Source organism: Triturus cristatus, chromosome 1_2 (genome assembly GCF_964204655.1).
Source record: "Triturus cristatus chromosome 1_2, aTriCri1.1, whole genome shotgun sequence".
Lineage (NCBI taxonomy): Eukaryota > Metazoa > Chordata > Amphibia > Caudata > Salamandridae > Triturus > Triturus cristatus.
The window spans coordinates 1,154,311,776-1,154,330,382 of NC_140580.1; positions in this window are offsets into that span (position 1 = coordinate 1,154,311,776).

Below are 18,607 nucleotides of genomic sequence, written 5' to 3' on the forward strand. Positions count from 1 at the left end.
CACAAGAAAATAGTCCAGCTTTGCCTTACGCGTTTCGTGTCTTTCACACTTCATCAAAGGCACCGGATGTACATACACAGGCACGGCGATTTTCAGTACCACTTTTAAATTTAATCCCGCCTAGATTAGGCGTGGCCACCACTGTGGCCTGTTGGATATTGTAGTCCCGGTATTTCTACAGTGAGATGCCGTTTCGGTGCAGCAGTATTAAAAAATAAGACCTCAGTGGGTTTGTAGAGCTGGGCTTGGTTCCTCGCTGCAACGTGATTTTCGCAAAAACCGGCTCCTGTCCCAATTGCAGCGGCGTCGGTTGGCGTCACTGCTGGCATGCTGAAAGCACAGGGGCTCGCTCCGCGACTCAGGCAAAAGCTGCATAACATCCAAACAACAAAGTTTGCCTGCTGAGGAGTAAGCCCACTACAGGTGAGTCCATTGCCTACACTTCTTTATTGCAAAATACAACGAGGAGACTGCCCAGCATCACAAGAAAATAGTCCAGCTTTGCCTGACGCGTTTCATGGCTTTCAAACTTCATCAAAGGCACCGGATGCACATACACAGGCACAGCGATTTTCAGTACCACTTTTAAATTTAATCCCGCCTAGATTAGGCGTGGCCACCACTGTGGCCTGTTGGATATTGTAGTCCCAGTATTTCTACAGTGAGATGCCGTTTCGGTGTAGCAGTATTAAAAAATAAGACCTCAGTGGGTTTGTAGTGCTGGGCTTGGGTCCCCGCTGCAACGTGATTTTCGCAATAACCGGCTCCTGTCCCAATTGCAGTGGCATCGGTTGGCGTCACTGCTGGCATGCTGAAAGCACAGGGGCTCGCTCCGCGGCTCGGGCAAAGGCCGCATAACATCCAAACAACAAAGTTTGCCTTCTGAGGAGTAAGCCTACTACAGGTGAGTAAATTGCATACACTTCTTTATTGCAAAATACAATGAGGAGACTGCCCAGCATCACAAGAAAATAGTCCACCTTTGCCTGACGCGTTTCGTGTCTTTCACACTTCATCAAAGGCACCGGATGCACATACACAGGCACAGCGATTTTCAGTACCACTTTTAAATTTAATCCCGCCTAGATTAGGCGTGGCCACCACTGTGGTCTGTTGGATATTGTAGTCGCGGTATTTCTACAGTGAGATGCCGTTTCGGTGTAGCAGTATTAAAAATAAGACCTCAGTGGGTTTGTAGTGCTGGGCTTGGGTTCCCGCTGCAACGTGATTTTCGCAATAACCGGCTCCTGTCCCAATTGCAGCGGCGTCGGTTGGCGTCACTGCTGGCATGCTGAAAGCACAGGGGCTCGCGCTCCGCGGCTCAGGCATATATCATATATTTATGGATCTGAAAGACTCACATTAGTTAGATTCCTTAACTTAGACTATCCCCAGGCGTCAGGCTGGATCCGGAAAGATTTTTCGTCAGCAGTACCCCTGCGCGTCGGTAGGCGTCGTCTGCGGCTCCGCATCCGTCGTCGGCGTCGTGATGCCGGGATGATGTCATCAGAGCACTTAGACGCCGCCCTCGCGCGCTGACGTCAGTTCTTTTTTCCACGCCAGCAAGCGCGGATCCGGGAAGAGCGTACCCTTAGTCATTTTTTGACTAACTTTTTGGACTTTTTGTCTATCTTTTTCGAGTCGACTTCGACTCCTGGTGCCAGTAGGGATGCCCGGGTTCAAGCCGTGTGACGTCTGTCACCGACCGATGTCGGTTACCGACCCCCACCATCGGTGTCTCTACTGTCTTGGGGCCGACTACGATGACAAGTCGTGCCCCGACTGCCGGGCCTTGATGTCTAAAGCTAGGCGGGAGCAGTCCCACAAGCTCCTCGAGATCCGGCAGTCGAGGGTCCGATCGCGGAGCCGCAGTCATCACTGCTCGTCGGGATCCAAGTCCTCGCACTCAGGTAAGTCGAGGAAGGGCAAAAAGAAGTCGAAGAAGCGACATCGCTCTTCTGACTCCCCTCACTGGTGGCGTGACTCGGCCGAGGGTTCGGGTGGCACCAACCGCGTGGCTCTGCCGGAGCCGCAGGAGTCGCATCCGGCCCCACACCCTCCGGTCCCTGGGTTTCATGCGACTCCGGGCGAGATTCGAGACTTCCTCGTAGCCATGAGGACTCTCTTTCCGCTGTCAAGGCCTGCCGGTGTGCCTCCGGGCCCCGCAGGTCCAACTGGGGGTCCTAGAGAGCCGACGGCTTCGGCCCCAGCGCCGTCGTCGACTCCGGTCCTGACGACGCAGGCCCCCGTGGGATCCAGGCCTGGATCCCGGTCGATGCCGGTTGAACTCACGACTCCTCTGCTGGCACTGACCCCCATGGTGTCGCACCCGGCGTCGTCCTCGGACGACGTCGTCCCTGGTTTCAGCCCCGGTCCGGGTCCGGAGTCGGAGCGGTGTCGATGGGTGAGCTTTTCGCCTATGACCCAGCTCCGTCATTTCTGCCTGATTACCAGGACACGGATGAAGGGGAGGACTGGGAGGGGTCTGAGGACCCTCTGGCATAGCAGTGCCAGTTAAGTCAGGACTGGGCAGATGAGCTGGGGGAGGCCAGTGGTCTAGACACTTCGCCTGACACTGGTTTCATCTCTCCTCCTTCCGTGGCTACGGAGGAGGGTGCTACTTATGCTGTGGTGCTGCGCAAGGCGGCCAAGGCCTTGTGCCTGGAGCTCCCTGCAGCGGCCGTGAGGACTAACCACCTCACTGAGGTGCTTCAACCGCCAGTAAGCTCTTCGGAGCCTCTGCTGCAGTTTAATGAGGCCCTCACCGACGTTCTGATGGGCACTTGGTCCAAGCCCTCCAGTCTCTCCTGTGGATCGGAACGTGGCCCAGTGCCACCGCCCAGCTCAGGGCGACCCCTGCTTTCTGTCCGTACGCCCCACCCCTGAGAGTCTGATTATCCAGGCCTTCACGTCCCAAACCGCCTTCCCGTCCGCGCCTCCGGACCGGGAATCCAAAAGGATGGAACAGTTTGGCAAGAAACTGTTTTCCTCCCTCAGTCCTGGGTTGCGGTCCATTAATACCGCATGCCTTTTGGACCGTTACACACACTCTCTGTGGTATACGGTGGCGGATGTGCTGCCACAGTGTCCAGAGGAGGCCAGGACACGGCTCGCCCAGGCTCTTGCTGAGGGGCGTGATGCAGCACAGTATTCCATTAGATGTTGACTTGACACCACGGACTCGCTGGGCAGAGCAATTGCAACGACGGTGGCGATTCGTCGTCACGCCTGGCTGAGGTCCACGAACTTTTATGGGGATGTCCAGAACACTCTCATGGACATGACCTTTGATGGCCATCACCTTTTTGGCGACAAAGCAGATAGCGCGCTGAGGCGCTTTAAGGACTCCAGGGCTACGGCCAAGTCCTTGGGCCTGTCGGCCCAGCGCCAGCAAACTTCTGCTTTTCGCCCCTTTCGTGGCCAAGGAAGGGGCGCCCCCGCATGTTCGTCCAGCCACAGGCCGCAGAACCAGCCTCAACGGGATCGCGGACGTGCATTCCAACGTGGCGGAGCAGGGGGACAGAGAGCCGGTCAGGCCACATCCGCTCCCGCAGCATCTGCCTCAAAGCCTTCCTAGTCCGAGCTTTCAGGCCCATTCCACGCCAGTGTTAGGCAGAGTTCGCCATCACCTGCTCCACTGGCGTGCCATCACTTCGGACAGGTGGGTGCTGCAAATCGTCCGAAGGGGCTACTCCCTCCTCTTCGAGGCGAGCCCTCCAGCCAACCGAAGTCAAAGATGCTGACATTGGCTCAGATTCTGGCTGCCCTAGACCCTGGAGACTGGATGGTAGCGTTGGACTTGCAAGACGCTTATTTCCACATCCCCGTCCTGCCGGCCCACCGCGTTCGTTACCTGCGGTTCACGGTAGGCCATGAGCACTTTCAGTTTACCGTGCTCCCCTTCGGCCTCACCAGTGCCCCTTGGGTGTTCACGAAAGTGATGGCGGTGGTCGCAGCTCATCTGCGCAGATTAGGGGTTCCAGTCTTCCCCTATCTCGACGACTGGTTGTTGAAGGCGGGCTCGCCCCGAACAGTCGTCTCCCACCTCCAGACTACGGCCGACCCCCTGCATTCGCTGGGGTTCTCCATCAACGTGCCGAAGTCACATCTGAGTCCCTCCCAGAAGCTCCTCTTCATCGGAGCGGTTCTGGACTCTGCGCAGTTTCGGACCTGTCCTCCCGAACAGCGGGTACGGGATATTCAGGCTCTGATTTCGATCTTTCAGCCTTTATCCCGAGTTTCGGTCAGGATGGCCCTACAGCTGCTGGGTCTGATGGCCTCCTGCTGGAACATCACGCCAGGTTGCGGATGCGGGCTCTGCAGTGGGACTTGAAGTTCCAGTGGGCTCAACATCAGGGCAACCTGTCCGACCACGTCCTGATCATGGAGGACACTGCAAGATAGTTGCAGTGGTGGCTCACGGACCGCGATTGGGTCAGTGACAGATCCCTCTCCCTACCCCAACCGGAGCACGTAGTGGTGACGGATGCATCCCTCCTGGTATGGGGGGGGCCACATGGGAGAGGCGGAGATCAGAGGCCTCTGGTCTCCGGCGGAGTCCCGGCTCCATATCAACCTATTGGAGCTGCGGGCGATCCGGCTTGCACTGAAGCCATTCCTTCCCTCTGTCCGGGGAAGTGTAATGCAGGTGTTCATGGACAACACCTCCGCCATGTGGTATTGCAACAAACAGGGCGGGCTGGGGTTGTGGACCCTCTGTCAGGAGGCTCTGCGCCTCTGGACATGGCTGGAACATCAGGGCATCACCCTGGTGGGTCAACACCTGTCAGGCTCTCTGAACGCCAGGGCGGACGAACTCAGCCGTCGGTGCATGATGGATCACGAGTGGCGTCTGAACTCGGACGTGGCGCAAGGTCTCTTTCGGCAGTGGGGAGAGCCTTGGTTAGATCTATTCGCCACCGAAGAGAACGCGTAATGTCATCAGTTCTGCTCATTGGAATTTCCAAGGCGGCACTCGCTCGGAGACGCTTTTTGTTGCGAGTGGAGTTGCGGTCTGTTATACGCCTTTCCGCCTATACCACTTCTGCCCAGAGTGCTGAAGAAGATCAGGCGCGACTGGGCCCAAGTCATCCTTGTGGCTCCGAATTAGGCACGAAGATACTGGTATCCCGAGCTACTCAGTCTGTCAATCGATCCCCTGATTCGACTGCCTCTTCAGGAGGACCTTCTGTCGCAGCAGCAGGGGACGGTCCTCCACCTGAACCTGTCCAGCCTCCACCTCAATGAGTGGAGATTGAGCAGCGGCAGTTGATGCCATTTGACTTGCCTCCTGAAGTCTATGATGTCATTCTGGCAGACAGGTGTCCCTCCACTAAAACGGTATACGCCTGCAGGTGGAACAAATTTGTGGCATGGTGCACAGCAAAGGGTGTGGATCTCCTTTCCGCTCCTCTTTCTTCTTTCCCTGGCCCAGCAGGGCTCTGCTCTGGGCACTATCAAGGGATATCTTTCAGCTGTTTCAGCCTTCTTGCGGCCTCCTGATCAGCCTTCCCTTTTCAAGTCCCCTGTTGTCAATAGACTCTTGAAAGACATTACTCACATGTTTCCTCCTGTTCTCTTTGTAATGCCTCAGTGGGACTTGAATCTGGTGTTAACTTATCTGATGTGCGCTCCCTTTGAGCCACTTCATAACTGTCCTCTTCATCTTCTGACTCTCAAGACTGCTTTCCTGGTTGCCGTCACCTCTGCCAGAAGAGTGAGTGAGCTCCAGGCTCTTTCTTCTAAACCTGTTCTGAGGACTTGCCCTTCTTTTCTTCCTAAGGTGGTTACTGCCTTCCACATCGGGCAGTCCGTTACCTTACCCACCTTCTTTCCGCCTCCGCATCCCTCGAAAGAGGAAGAGAGGCTCCACCGTCTGGACCCAAAACGTGCGCTCTCCTTTTATCTGGATCGCACAAAACAGTTCTGGGTGGACGACCAACTCTTCGTTGGCTACGTGGGCGCTAAGAAGGGGCGGGCAGTGCACAAGCGAACCATCTCTCGGTGGGTCGTTTTGTGCATTAAGGTCTGTTATTCCTTGGCTAAGAAGGATCCTCCTGTGGGGCTGAGGGCCCATTCAACTTGGGCCATAGCGGCTACTACTGCCTCGGGACGGGGAGTCCCTCTGCAGGACATTTGTCAGGCAGCTACGTGGGCCTCTCTGCACACGTTTGCCAAGCATTACTGCCTGGACAGCCAAGTCCGGAGAGACGGCTTCTATGGCCATTCCGTTCTCCAGGACTTCCTGGTGTGATCTTGGTTCGCAGACCCACCACCGGGGTTGGTATTGCTGGGGTATCTATTCTAAGGTAAGGAATCTAACTAACCTGTTTCTTTCAGATGCACAAGTTACTTACCTTCGGTAACGATATATCTGTAAGAAATATTAGGTAGTTAGATTCCTTACTGCCCCACCCATCCTCCCCATTCTGCGAACCAATATCTAGGGTTAAGGTCATCCCTTTCAGGGCCCTAGTTTCATGGCACCAGTGTCGGTTTCTTGCATGGCTCTACGTTCCTGGCGGGGAAAGCTATGTACAGAACTGATGTCAGCGCGCGAGGGCGGCGTCTAAGTGCTCCGACGACGTTATCCCGGCGATCACGACGACAGACGCGGAGCCGCAGACGACGCCTACCGACGAGCAGGGGTACTGCTGACGAAAAATCTTTCCGGATCCAGCCTGACGCCTGGGGATATTCTAAGGTAAGGAATCTAACTAACTAATGTTTCTTACAGATATATCGTTACCGAAGGTAAGTAACTTGTGCTTTATGCCCACCCTCCAGGCTGGGTAAAAACTACATGAACACACCTTTCAGATTTACGATTGCAGAGGTGAAAATTGTTAGTATAGTTACGTAGACTCCTAGTGGGAGATTCGCACAGAGCTTGATGAAATGCAAGAAAGCTTGTTACATGATCTGATGTCCACAACAGTAGCTCAGATGTTTCCTAGCAGGTAACAGTCAACAATGCTTTAGTCAATAAGAGAAACTTGGGACCCTGATAAATTGTTTTCCTGCACTCTTAATCCAGTTGAATCCACTGTTTCAGAAAGAGGTCAACATACACAAGTATTGATTGGCTGCATTCAAACATCTTTTTATGCATTGATCATTCATACTGCTGCTGCATTTTCATGCCTTTCCTTCTAGTAATGTTCATGTTTCTCATGGACCTACTTGGGATATGCCATATAATTGTTGTGTGAAGGGGACTGATTCTATGTTATTTACCACAATTTCATTATTACCTACTTGTTCCTGTGTTAAAAGCATCTCGGTTATGTTCAAGAAACAACAAACCATCAGAAGGGATAGTTATGTCAAATGCTGTTTGTGAGAAGTTGGCCTGATGTATGATGTCACTAGTTCTAGTGTACACCTTATATCAGTCCAAATACCCTTATGGTGATTGGTTGTAAAGTCAACCTTATAGACCAGCTATCCTAGTGGTAGCATGGACAAGAGCAGTCTTAGGCTAAACTCTGAATGGCATGTGAAGCCAGCTGTGATACCATATATAATCCCTTGAATACCAAATGAAAGGACACCACAACAGATATATATATAAAATAAAGTGTATTTATTCTAGTCAAACCCTCAGCACTCTTTATGAGATTAGAGGTAAGTACAACACAGTCTTATTTAAGCATACATTAAGTCACACAGGTAAGTAATACAGTTAGGCCCTAGGGGCCACGCAAACCATATACTAAGTAAGTGGTATAAGAACCACTGTCACGGAAATAGAATAGGCCTAGGCCTAGGGAATCGCTGGGGCTACACTACACTAGCGTTAGTTAGGAAGTGGGAGGCCCACGGGATTCGTGTGCAGAGTGGAAACACTCACGCGTAATGCGTAAAAGTCAATAGCAATAGTACAGTTTAGAAAACGGTAGGTTTAGGACACTTCCGGAGTAGCTAGGAAGTTGAGACTTGAAAACTAGACACTAGGATAGTCACTATCCTGATGAGCACCGGAGTACCCAAGTTACCTAGCCCACAGGCTGCGGGTGCATAGGGGTGAAGATGCGTCGTTTTCGTCGTCGACTCCTATGGATGCCTGAAGAAAGATGCTGACAGGCAGTCAGTGAAGAGTGACCGGTGGATCCCAAGGCTGGGATCAAGAAGAGAAGAAACCTGCAAGCAGAAGGGACAGAGTCAAGGTCACTAGCCAGTGACCACGTGGAACCAGGAAGGAACCAGGCGATGTCGTGAAGATTGCAGGTGAAGGTGAAGCTTGTCGCTGCAGCCAGGAGGACCAGGAAGCGTCAAGGACGACCAAGACCAGGAGGCGAGCTGTCCCACGAAGGCTCTTGCTGTCGGCGGCGTCGAAGTTGGACTAGGACTCACCAAGCCTTGGCAAGCGGAACCCACGGAGAACGGAGGACTTGCTTCTGGTGCAGACCAGGAAGGTCTGGGGTGCTTCTTCTTTGCAGAGAAGCGGGAGCCAGTCTGGAGGAGCCAAACCAGCGCAGAAGATTTCAGGGTGCGTCGTCACAAAGGCCACTAGCCAGCGGGCAAGCAACCGGACAGACGCGGCAAGCAGGAAAATGCAGAAGGGCCCCACGCAGGACTCGTGGAGTGTGGGGGGCTGATCTTCGGTGCAGATGGTGCTTGGGGTTGGGGCTTCTCAATCCCCGGTGCACAACTTCGAGGGTACCTCAGAAGCTGCGCTTTAAGTTACTAGCCACTTTTTCCAGGTAGCCGGTCCCACGTCGCTCGTCGCCTCCACGGATCTCAGCTTTGCTGTCGATGTGGATCAGGGTCGGAGAAGTCTGGAAGTCAAGGCTCTGGTCGGGCTCTGCAGTCGGTTCCTCGTAGAACGTGGGCAAAGCAAAGGGTAGTCTCTTGATGGTGCCTGTTTGCACAGGGTAGCCACTCCTTGGCTACAAGGGAGATTCTTCAGTCTTCTTCTTTCGTCGAATGTCGAAGGTCCAGAGTTTCTGTTCAGTTTTGCAGGTTCAGGATAATCTAAAGTCTTGAGGCTCAACTCCCACTCTTATACTAATCTGGGGGGCTGGGATACCTGCTAGGTCACGCCTTATGGGTGGGACCTGGGAGGGGGTGGTTACACCCACTTCCCTTTGTCCAGTTTCGCGCCAGAGCTGGGGCTGGAGTGCCCCAGCGCCGGTTTGAACTGGACTATGCAAGGAACACCTTGTGTGCCCCAGGCATGTCTCATTCCTTTCAGCCCACCCTGCCCCAATACACTAAAGGCTGTCTGGGGAGGTGCTAGCACCTCCCCAAGTAGGAAACCTATTGTCCAGGCCTCCCTGGCTGGGATCACTCCCAGCTGCAGGAGGTCAGACTTGTGTCGTGGCAGCAGCATCCATTTTGTGATGCTGAGGTTTTGGTCAGAGGCTAACAGTTAAAGTATGATTTTAACATGTCTTTCCCTCTAGAAGGGGGGAATAATATTCTCATGTCCAGAAATGGCATGGGGGTATTATTCCACAGTGTTAGACACCTTACACGACATGTTTCGATAAAGCCAAACCATAGTTACCATAACCGTCTAAGATTATAAGGCACTTTAAGAGTATATGGTAGGCTATATCACAGAACAGCTATAAGGACAAGGTTCCGAAAGCTGCAGACAGGCTCAGCTCATGCTAGAGCACCATCTCACATGTTACCAAGCACTCTGCCTCCAGGATTGTTAAGGCCTGCCATAGGAGTGACTGATAGGTACACATGTGTCTATATGTAAGTTAGGTATAGGAATACTACACCTAAGCAAGGGGTGATTACACGACCTTGCCCCAGCTGAGTGATCAGCCAGTTGTGTCAAAATGGAAGGCCAGGCCAGGGGTGGCATAATACATGCTGCAGCCCCTGGTAGGCCTAGGGTACACCTATGCCCTGGGTACCTAGGGTACACTGTACAGGGGCCAATAAGGTGATCCTATCCAAATGGGTTATGCACCTAAAGTACATAGTATTAATTTAGAGAGAGAACAGCAGGGCTGTGGGTCTGATTAGCAGGCCCACAGCCACATCTAAGTCGAAAACCAGTAAAGCAAAAGCAAAAAGTGGGGGTGAACATAGAAAGCAGACCCTACTCTCCTACACAACCCCCCCCCAAACTTAGGGACATTAAACTAACCTTGACCAGTTGAGTCTTCATGTTCTAAGTGGAAATATCTGGAGAGTCCATCTGCATTGGCATGGTCAGTCCCAGGTCTATGTTCCACTGTGAAGTCCATCCCCTGTAGGGAAATGGACCACCTAAGAAGTTTGGGATTTTCACCCTTCATCTGATTTAGCCACAAGAGGGGCTTATGGTCTGTCTGAATCTTGAAGTGAGTGCCAAACAAGTATGGCCTCAGATTCTTCAGGGCCCAAACCACAGCAAAGGCCTCCCTCTCAATAGCTGACCAACGTTTCTCTCTAGGGGTCAGCCTTCTACTTATAAAAGCAATGGGCTGGTCTTGACCATCTACATTCAGTTGTGAAAGAACAGCTCCCACACCTAACTCAGAAGCATCTGTCTGGACAATGAACTCTTTGGAGTAGTCTGGACTTTTCAGAATAGGTGCACTGCACATGGCCTGCTTCAGGTCATCAAATGCTTTTTGACAGCTTACTGTCCACTGAACTTTCTTTGGCATCTTCTTGGAGGTCAAGTCATTAAGTGGTGTCACTATGGACCCATAGTTCTTAACAAACTTTCTGTAGTACCCAGTCAGGCCCAAGAAAGCTCTGACCTGAGTCTGGGTAGTTGGAGGAGCCCAGTCCTTTATGGTCTGGATCTTGCTCTCCAGTGGTTGAACCTGACCCCCACCAACTAGGTGGCCCAGGTATACAACCTTGCTCTGCCCTATCTGGCACTTAGTGGCCTTGATAGTGAGGCCTGCCTTTTGCAGGGCCTCTAAAACATTCCTCAGGTGGACCAGGTGATCCTCCCAGGTGGAGCTAAAGACAGCAATATCATCAAGATAAGCTGCACAATAATCATCCAACCCAGTAAGGACTTGATTCACCAACCTTTGGAAAGTGGCAGGTGCATTCTTCAAACCAAAGGGCATTACCACAAATTGATAATGTCCTCCTGGGGTCGAGAAAGCAGTTTTGGCCTTTGCACTCTCAGCTAGTCTGATTTGCCAGTAGCCTGCTGTCAGGTCAAATGTGCTCAAAAACTTAGCAGCTGCCAGTCTGTCAATGAGCTCATCTGCCCTAGGTATTGGGTGGGCATCTGTCCTAGTGACAGCATTGAGACCTCTGTAATCCACGCAAAACCTCATCTCTCTCTTACCATCTTGGGTGTGAGGTTTTGGCACAAGAACTACACGACTAGCCCAAGGGCTCTCTGAAGGTTCAATGACTCCCAGCTCCAACATCTTTTGTACCTCAACTTTTATGCAGTCCCTGACATGGTCAGGTTGCCTGTAGATTTTACTCTTCACAGGCAGACTGTCACCAGTGTCCACCTCATGGGTGCACCAGTTTGTCTGACTTGGGGTCAGAGAGAACATATGTCTGTAGGATTGCAGAACCTGTCTGCAGTCCTGTTGCTGATGGACAGTGAGGCTGTCAGAAAAGACCACACCATCAACTGAGCCATCATCAGGGTTCTGAGTCAACAGGTCTGGGAGAGGGTCACTCTCTTCCTCCTGCCCCTCATCTGTAGCCATGAGTAGCCCCATGTCTGCCCTGTCAACATATGCCTTCAATCTGTTGACATGAAGCACCCTGTGGGGGCTTCTGGGAGTCCCAAGGTCCACCAAGTAGGTGACTTCTCCCTTTTTCTCAACAATAGTGTGGGGTCCAGACCATTTGTCTTGGAGTGCTGCTGGGGCCACTGGCTCCAACACCCACACTTTCTGTCCTGGCTGGTAAACAGTCAGTACAGCCTTTTGGTCATGCCAAGCTTTTTGGAGTTCTTGGCTTGCCTCAAGGTTTTTAGAAGCCTTCTTCATATACTCTGCCATCCTGGAGCGGAGACCAAGTACATAATCCACTATGTCTAGTTTGGGTTGTCTGAGAGGTCTCTCCCATCCTTCCTTCACCAAACACAGGGGTCCTCTTACAGGATGCCCAAACAAAAGCTCAAAAGGGCTGTAGCCAACCCCCTTTTGTGGGACCTCTCTGTAAGCAAACAGAAGGCAGGGTAAAAGGATGTCCCATCTTCGCCTAAGCTTGTCTGGTAATCCTTTTATCATTCCCTTTAGGGTCTTGTTGAATCTCTCAACAAGCCCATTGCACTGTGGGTGATAGGGTGTGGTGAACTTATAGTTAACACCACACTCCTTCCACATTGCAGTCAAGTATCCTGACATGAAGTTGGTACCTCTGTCAGAAATGACCTCCTTTGGAAAGCCCACTCTGGAGAATACTCCAAGCAGGGCCCTTGCCACAACAGGAGCTGTTGTGGTCCTCAGGGGAATTGCTTCTGGGTACCTGGTGGCATGGTCCACTATCACCAGTATGAATCTGTGCCCAGATGCTGTTTGTGGGTCCATTGGTCCTACAATATCTATGCCCACTCTTTCAAAGGGGACCCCCACCACAGGTAGTGGTATGAGGGGGGCCTTTGTGGTGCCACCTGATTTGCCACTGGCTTGGCAGGTGACACAGGAGCGACAAAACTCCTTAGTATCTTCTGACATATGGGGCCAGTGAAAGTGAGGGACAAGCCTGTCCCAAGTCTTGTTCTGGCCTAGATGTCCTGCAAGGGGAATATCATGGGCCAAGGTAAGAAGGAAGCCTCTGAACTTCAGTGGTATGACCAACCTCCTGGATGCACCAGGCTTGGGGTCTCTAGCCTCTGAATACAGTAGCCCTTCATCCCAATACACTCTATGGGTACCTTGAGCATTCCCTGCAGCCTCAGCAGCAGCCAGCTGTCTGAGGGGTTCAAGAGAGGGGCAGTCTAATTGAGCCTGCCTCAGATCTGCCCTTGAAGGTCCCCCTGTCCCAAGAAACTCAACCTGATCAGGTTCAAGTTCCTCTAGGACAGTTCCTTCAGGGCTCTCAGAATCATCCTCCTGGGAGGGCTGATCCACCACCTGAGGCAGGGGGGAAGGCACAGCCTTAACCCTACTGCTCTTTCTCTTGGGTTGTGACTGGTCCATAGTTTCAGGATCCAGCACTTGTTCAGTGGTGCACTTTTTGGCCTGTGACCTGGTCACAGCAAGGACATGTGCATCTATCCCCAGCATTTCTGCATGGGTCCTATACTCCACTTCAGACCAAACTGAAGTTTCAAGATCATTGCCCAGTAAACACTCTACAGGAAGGTCTGAACTAACAACAACTTTCTTGAGGCCAGTTACCCCTCCCCAGGAGAAGTTAACAATAGCCACACTATGGGAGGTAGTGGCATTGCTAGCGTTGGTCACTAGGTAATTCTCACCTAGTATGATCTGTCCAGGGTCCACAAAAGCAGGTGTCACCATTGTGACACTAGCTCCAGTGTCCCTGTAGGCCTGAGCCATTCTTTGGTTGATAAAAGGTGTCTGTCTGTACTTGCCCAGGTTACTGGGGCCTACAGTAGAGGACAAAGCTAAGTCCCCATCACAGATCAGAACAGCCTGAGTAGGTACTCTGACGAGGCCAGAATCCTCCTCAGTTCCCAGGGTTAACCCTACTACACCCTTTTGCTGGGAACCACCACTTACAGCTGAACTAGGGGGTACAGTTGCCTTAGGGGCAATGGTGGCTGGGGGCTTATCCTTTTTGGTGCACTCACTAAACCAATGAGAGTTGGACTTACAATAGTTGCACCATGGTTTCTTTTGGCCATCTTTCTTTTTATCCTTTTTGGGACCACCCTCCCCCTGAGCCTTTTGGGGGCCTGGTGAAGACTTCTGGTCTTTTTGTTTCTGCTCATTACCCTTCTGGTCTGCCTTTTTCTGATCACCGCCCTGGTTCTGGTTTTTCTGCTTAACTCTAGTCCTGACCCATCTATCTGCCTTCTTTCCCAATTCTTGGGGAAAAGTCAGATCAGAATCAATCAGGTGTTGGTGCAATAGCTGGTTTTGACAGTTGTTAAGTATTTGTTCTCTCATGATCAAATTATACAATCCTGTATAGTCCTTAACCTTACTTCCCATTAGCCAGCCTTCCAGAGCCTTAGTGGCACAATCTACAAAGTCAGTCCAGTCCTGAGTCTGTGTCTTCTGGGTATCCCTGAACAACAACCTGTATTGTTCAGTGGTTAGGCCAAACCCATCAATCAGAGCACTCTTCAGGACAGTGTAATTATCTGCATCCTCATCACTAACTGTGAGGAGCTTGTCTCTGCCTTTCTCAGAGAAGGAGAGCCACAAGATAGCTGCCCACTGACTTTGGGGTACCTGCTGTACTTTGCAAGCTCTCTCCAAAGCAGTTATCCATTTGTGGATGTCATCCCCACACTTGTAGGGAGGGACAATCTTGCTCAGGTTTCTATTGTCATAGTGCCTGTCTCTATCCTTAGGGATATTGCTGCCACCAGTGGGTTCTGACCCACTCAACTTTTGTTCTCTAGCCAGAGCAAGCTTCTCTTTGGCAAGGGCAAGCTCTTCCCTCTGAATCCTCAGATTAGCTTCCCTCATTCTGGCTTCATGCTCCTTTCTCTCAGGGGAAGTCATTCCCCTGTGAGAGGAAGCATTAGAGATGTTAGAGACATGGGAGTGGATGGATTCCCTTGAAGGGGATCTGTCCCTCCTGCTTCTCTGTGTAAGCCTACTTGGGGGTCTGTAAGGGGGGACCCCATGCAAACTCCCATGTAAGCTTAGGTTAGCCTGGCTAAGTCTTCCTACTTGGCCCTGGCTGTCTACCTCTTCATCTGAAGTCTCCTCTGACTCCTCTGTGGTGGGTAGACCCTCCTCTGTACCTAGGGTACCTGCCTGAGATGCCCTAAGAATGTCATACTCCTCTAGGAGTTGTCTTAACTGAAGGAGGGTAGGGTTTGCACCCTGTTTTATTCCTCTGGAGGTACACAAGTGTCTCATCTCCTGGAATGTTAAGGTATCATATCTAGAGGGGGTCTTTTGCAGACCTGATCCTCCTGGGAGAGCATCCACTTGATCTCCTCTCAGAGACATGATCTAGTGAGGGTGTGGTGTGTGCACCTACCTACACTAGTTGTATCTACTAAACCTCTCTAGTAGTTGTAGTCAGGGTGTGTTACTCCCTTCAACCTACAACTACAAAGTCCAGTAGGACTTAAGTATTATAATCTATGTTATATGTACCTAGACAATATCTGTGTGATCTTTCAATTTAGTATCTCAAGATTACAATGGTATTACAACAGCAAGCTCAGATCCCAACCGCTGCTCACCAATGTGAGAAGTTGGCCTGATGTATGATGTCACTAGTTCTAGTGTACACCTTATATCAGTCCAAATACCCTTATGGTGATTGGTTGTAAAGTCAACCTTATAGACCAGCTATCCTAGTGGTAGCATGGACAAGAGCAGTCTTAGGCTAAACTCTGAATGGCATGTGAAGCCAGCTGTGATACCATATATAATCCCTTGAATACCAAATGAAAGGACACCACAACAGATATATATATAAAATAAAGTGTATTTATTCTAGTCAAACCCTCAGCACTCTTTATGAGATTAGAGGTAAGTACAACACAGTCTTATTTAAGCATACATTAAGTCACACAGGTAAGTAATACAGTTAGGCCCTAGGGGCCACGCAAACCATATACTAAGTAAGTGGTATAAGAACCACTGTCACGGAAATAGAATAGGCCTAGGCCTAGGGAATCGCTGGGGCTACACTACACTAGCGTTAGTTAGGAAGTGGGAGGCCCACGGGATTCGTGTGCAGAGTGGAAACACTCACGCGTAATGCGTAAAAGTCAATAGCAATAGTACAGTTTAGAAAACGGTAGGTTTAGGACACTTCCGGAGTAGCTAGGAAGTTGAGACTTGAAAACTAGACACTAGGATAGTCACTATCCTGATGAGCACCGGAGTACCCAAGTTACCTAGCCCACAGGCTGCGGTGCATAGGGGTGAAGATGCGTCGTTTTCGTCGTCGACTCCTATGGATGCCTGAAGAAAGATGCTGACAGGCAGTCAGTGAAGAGTGTCCGGTGGATCCCAAGGCTGGGATCAAGAAGAGAAGAAACCTGCAAGCAGAAGGGACAGAGTCAAGGTCACTAGCCAGTGACCACGTGGAACCAGGAAGGAACCAGGCGATGTCGTGAAGATTGCAGGTGAAGGTGAAGCTTGTCGCTGCAGCCAGGAGGACCAGGAAGCGTCGAGGACGACCAGGACCAGCAGGCGAGCTGTCCCACGAAGGCTCTTGCTGTCGGCGGCGTCGAAGTTGGACTAGGACTCACCAAGCCTTGGCAAGCGGAACCCACGGAGAACGGAGGACTTGCTTCTGGTGCAGACCAGGAAGGTCTGGGGTGCTTCTTCTTTGCAGAGAAGCGGGAGCCAGTCTGGAGGAGCCAAACCAGCGCAGAAGATTTCAGGGTGCGTCGTCACAAAGGCCACTAGCCAGCGGGCAAGCAACCGGACAGACGCGGCAAGCAGGAAAATGCAGAAGGGCCCCACGCAGGACTCGTGGAGTGTGGGGGGCTGATCTTCGGTGCAGATGGTGCTTGGGGTTGAGGCTTCTCAATCCCCGGTGCACAACTTCGAGGGTACCTCAGAAGCTGCGCTTTAAGTTACTAGCCACTTTTTCCAGGTAGCCGGTCCCCATCGCTCGTCGCCTCCACGGATCTCAGCATTGCTGTCGATGTGGATCAGGGTCGGAGAAGTCTGGAAGTCAAGGCTCTGGTCGGGCTCTGCAGTCGGTTCCTCGTAGAACGTGGGCAAAGCAAAGGGTAGTCTCTTGATGGTGCCTGTTTGCACAGGGTAGCCACTCCTTGGCTACAAGGGAGATTCTTCAGTCTTCTTCTTTCGTCGAATGTCGAAGGTCCAGAGTTTCTGTTCAGTTTTGCAGGTTCAGGATAATCTTAAGTCTTGAGGCCCAACTCCCACTCTTATACTAATCTGGGGGGCTGGGATACCTGCTAGGTCACGCCTTATGGGTGGGACCTGGGAGGGGGTGGTTACACACACTTCCCTTTGTCCAGTTTCGCGCCAGAGCTGGGGCTGGAGTGCCCCAGCGCCGGTTTGAACTGGACTATGCAAGGAACACCTTGTGTGCCCCAGGCATGTCTCATTCCTTTCAGCCCACCCTGCCCCAATACACTAAAGGCTGTCTGGGGAGGTGCTAGCACCTCCCCAAGCAGGAAACCTATTGTCCAGGCCTCCCTGGCTGGGATCACTCCCAGCTGCAGGAGGTCAGACTTGTGTCGTGGCAGCAGCATCCATTTTGTGATGCTGAGGTTTTGGTCAGAGGCTAACAGTTGAAGTATGATTTTAACATGTCTTTCCCTCTAGAAGGGGGGAATAATATTCTCATGTCCAGAAATGGCATGGGGGTATTATTCCACAGTGTTAGACACCTTACACGACATGTTTCGATAAAGCCAAACCATAGTTACCATAACCGTCTAAGATTATAAGGCACTTTAAGAGTATATGGTAGGCTATATCACAGAACAGCTATAAGGACAAGGTTCCGAAAGCTGCAGACAGGCTCAGCTCATGCTAGAGCACCATCTCACATGTTACCAAGCACTCTGCCTCCAGGATTGTTAAGGCCTGCCATAGGAGTGACTGATAGGTACACATGTGTCTATATGTAAGTTAGGTATAGGAATACTACACCTAAGCAAGGGGTGATTACACGACCTTGCCCCAGCTGAGTGATCAGCCAGTTGTGTCAAAATGGAAGGCCAGGCCAGGGGTGGCATAATACATGCTGCAGCCCCTGGTAGGCCTAGGGTACACCTATGCCCTGGGTACCTAGGGTACACTGTACAGGGGCCAATAAGGTGATCCTATCCAAATGGGTTATGCACCTAAAGTACATAGTATTAATTTAGAGAGAGAACAGCAGGGCTGTGGGTCTGATTAGCAGGCCCACAGCCACATCTAAGTCGAAAACCAGTAAAGCAAAAGCAAAAAGTGGGGGTGAACATAGAAAGCAGACCCTACTCTCCTACACTGTTATAATCAATCAGTTGCCCTGCAGTGTCCTTATTGGCTATTTCCTAGTGGCCATGATGGCAACTGTTCCAGGTCAAGGCGGAACAGGGTTGGGTGGACCAATTAACACATTTACCCTTCCTCACCATTACTAATTTGATGCTTCCTCTAGAGGATGCCTCACGATTGGGTGAACAACCACAACAGGCGTTGTACAATTTGCAACAAATGCTTCTATTCTAAGTGCATCCAAGTCCCACTGAAAATAAAATCACCCTCACGATAATTATGTATATCCATACTGTATACTGTCCAATAATTCTTCCTCTGTCTGTGTGTCTTGGGGTATTAATTCTCCTAGCCCCCCAATCCTGAGTGGGTGCACGTATAGTTTTATCATGGAAATAATAGCTGGTACTGTCGTGCGGACTAGCCCTACATCATGGGGGCCCTTTGTTCACAATCTGGGGGGGCACCTGTGCACGCTCATCTTCCTTGATAGAACTAGAGACAGTTCTCAGCTTCACAGACCTTGTCTCTAGTGTGGTACATAGGGGTATACTGTCTTGGTAGACAGCTATCAGGCCAAAGTGGCCTTCCTTTTCTCCAAT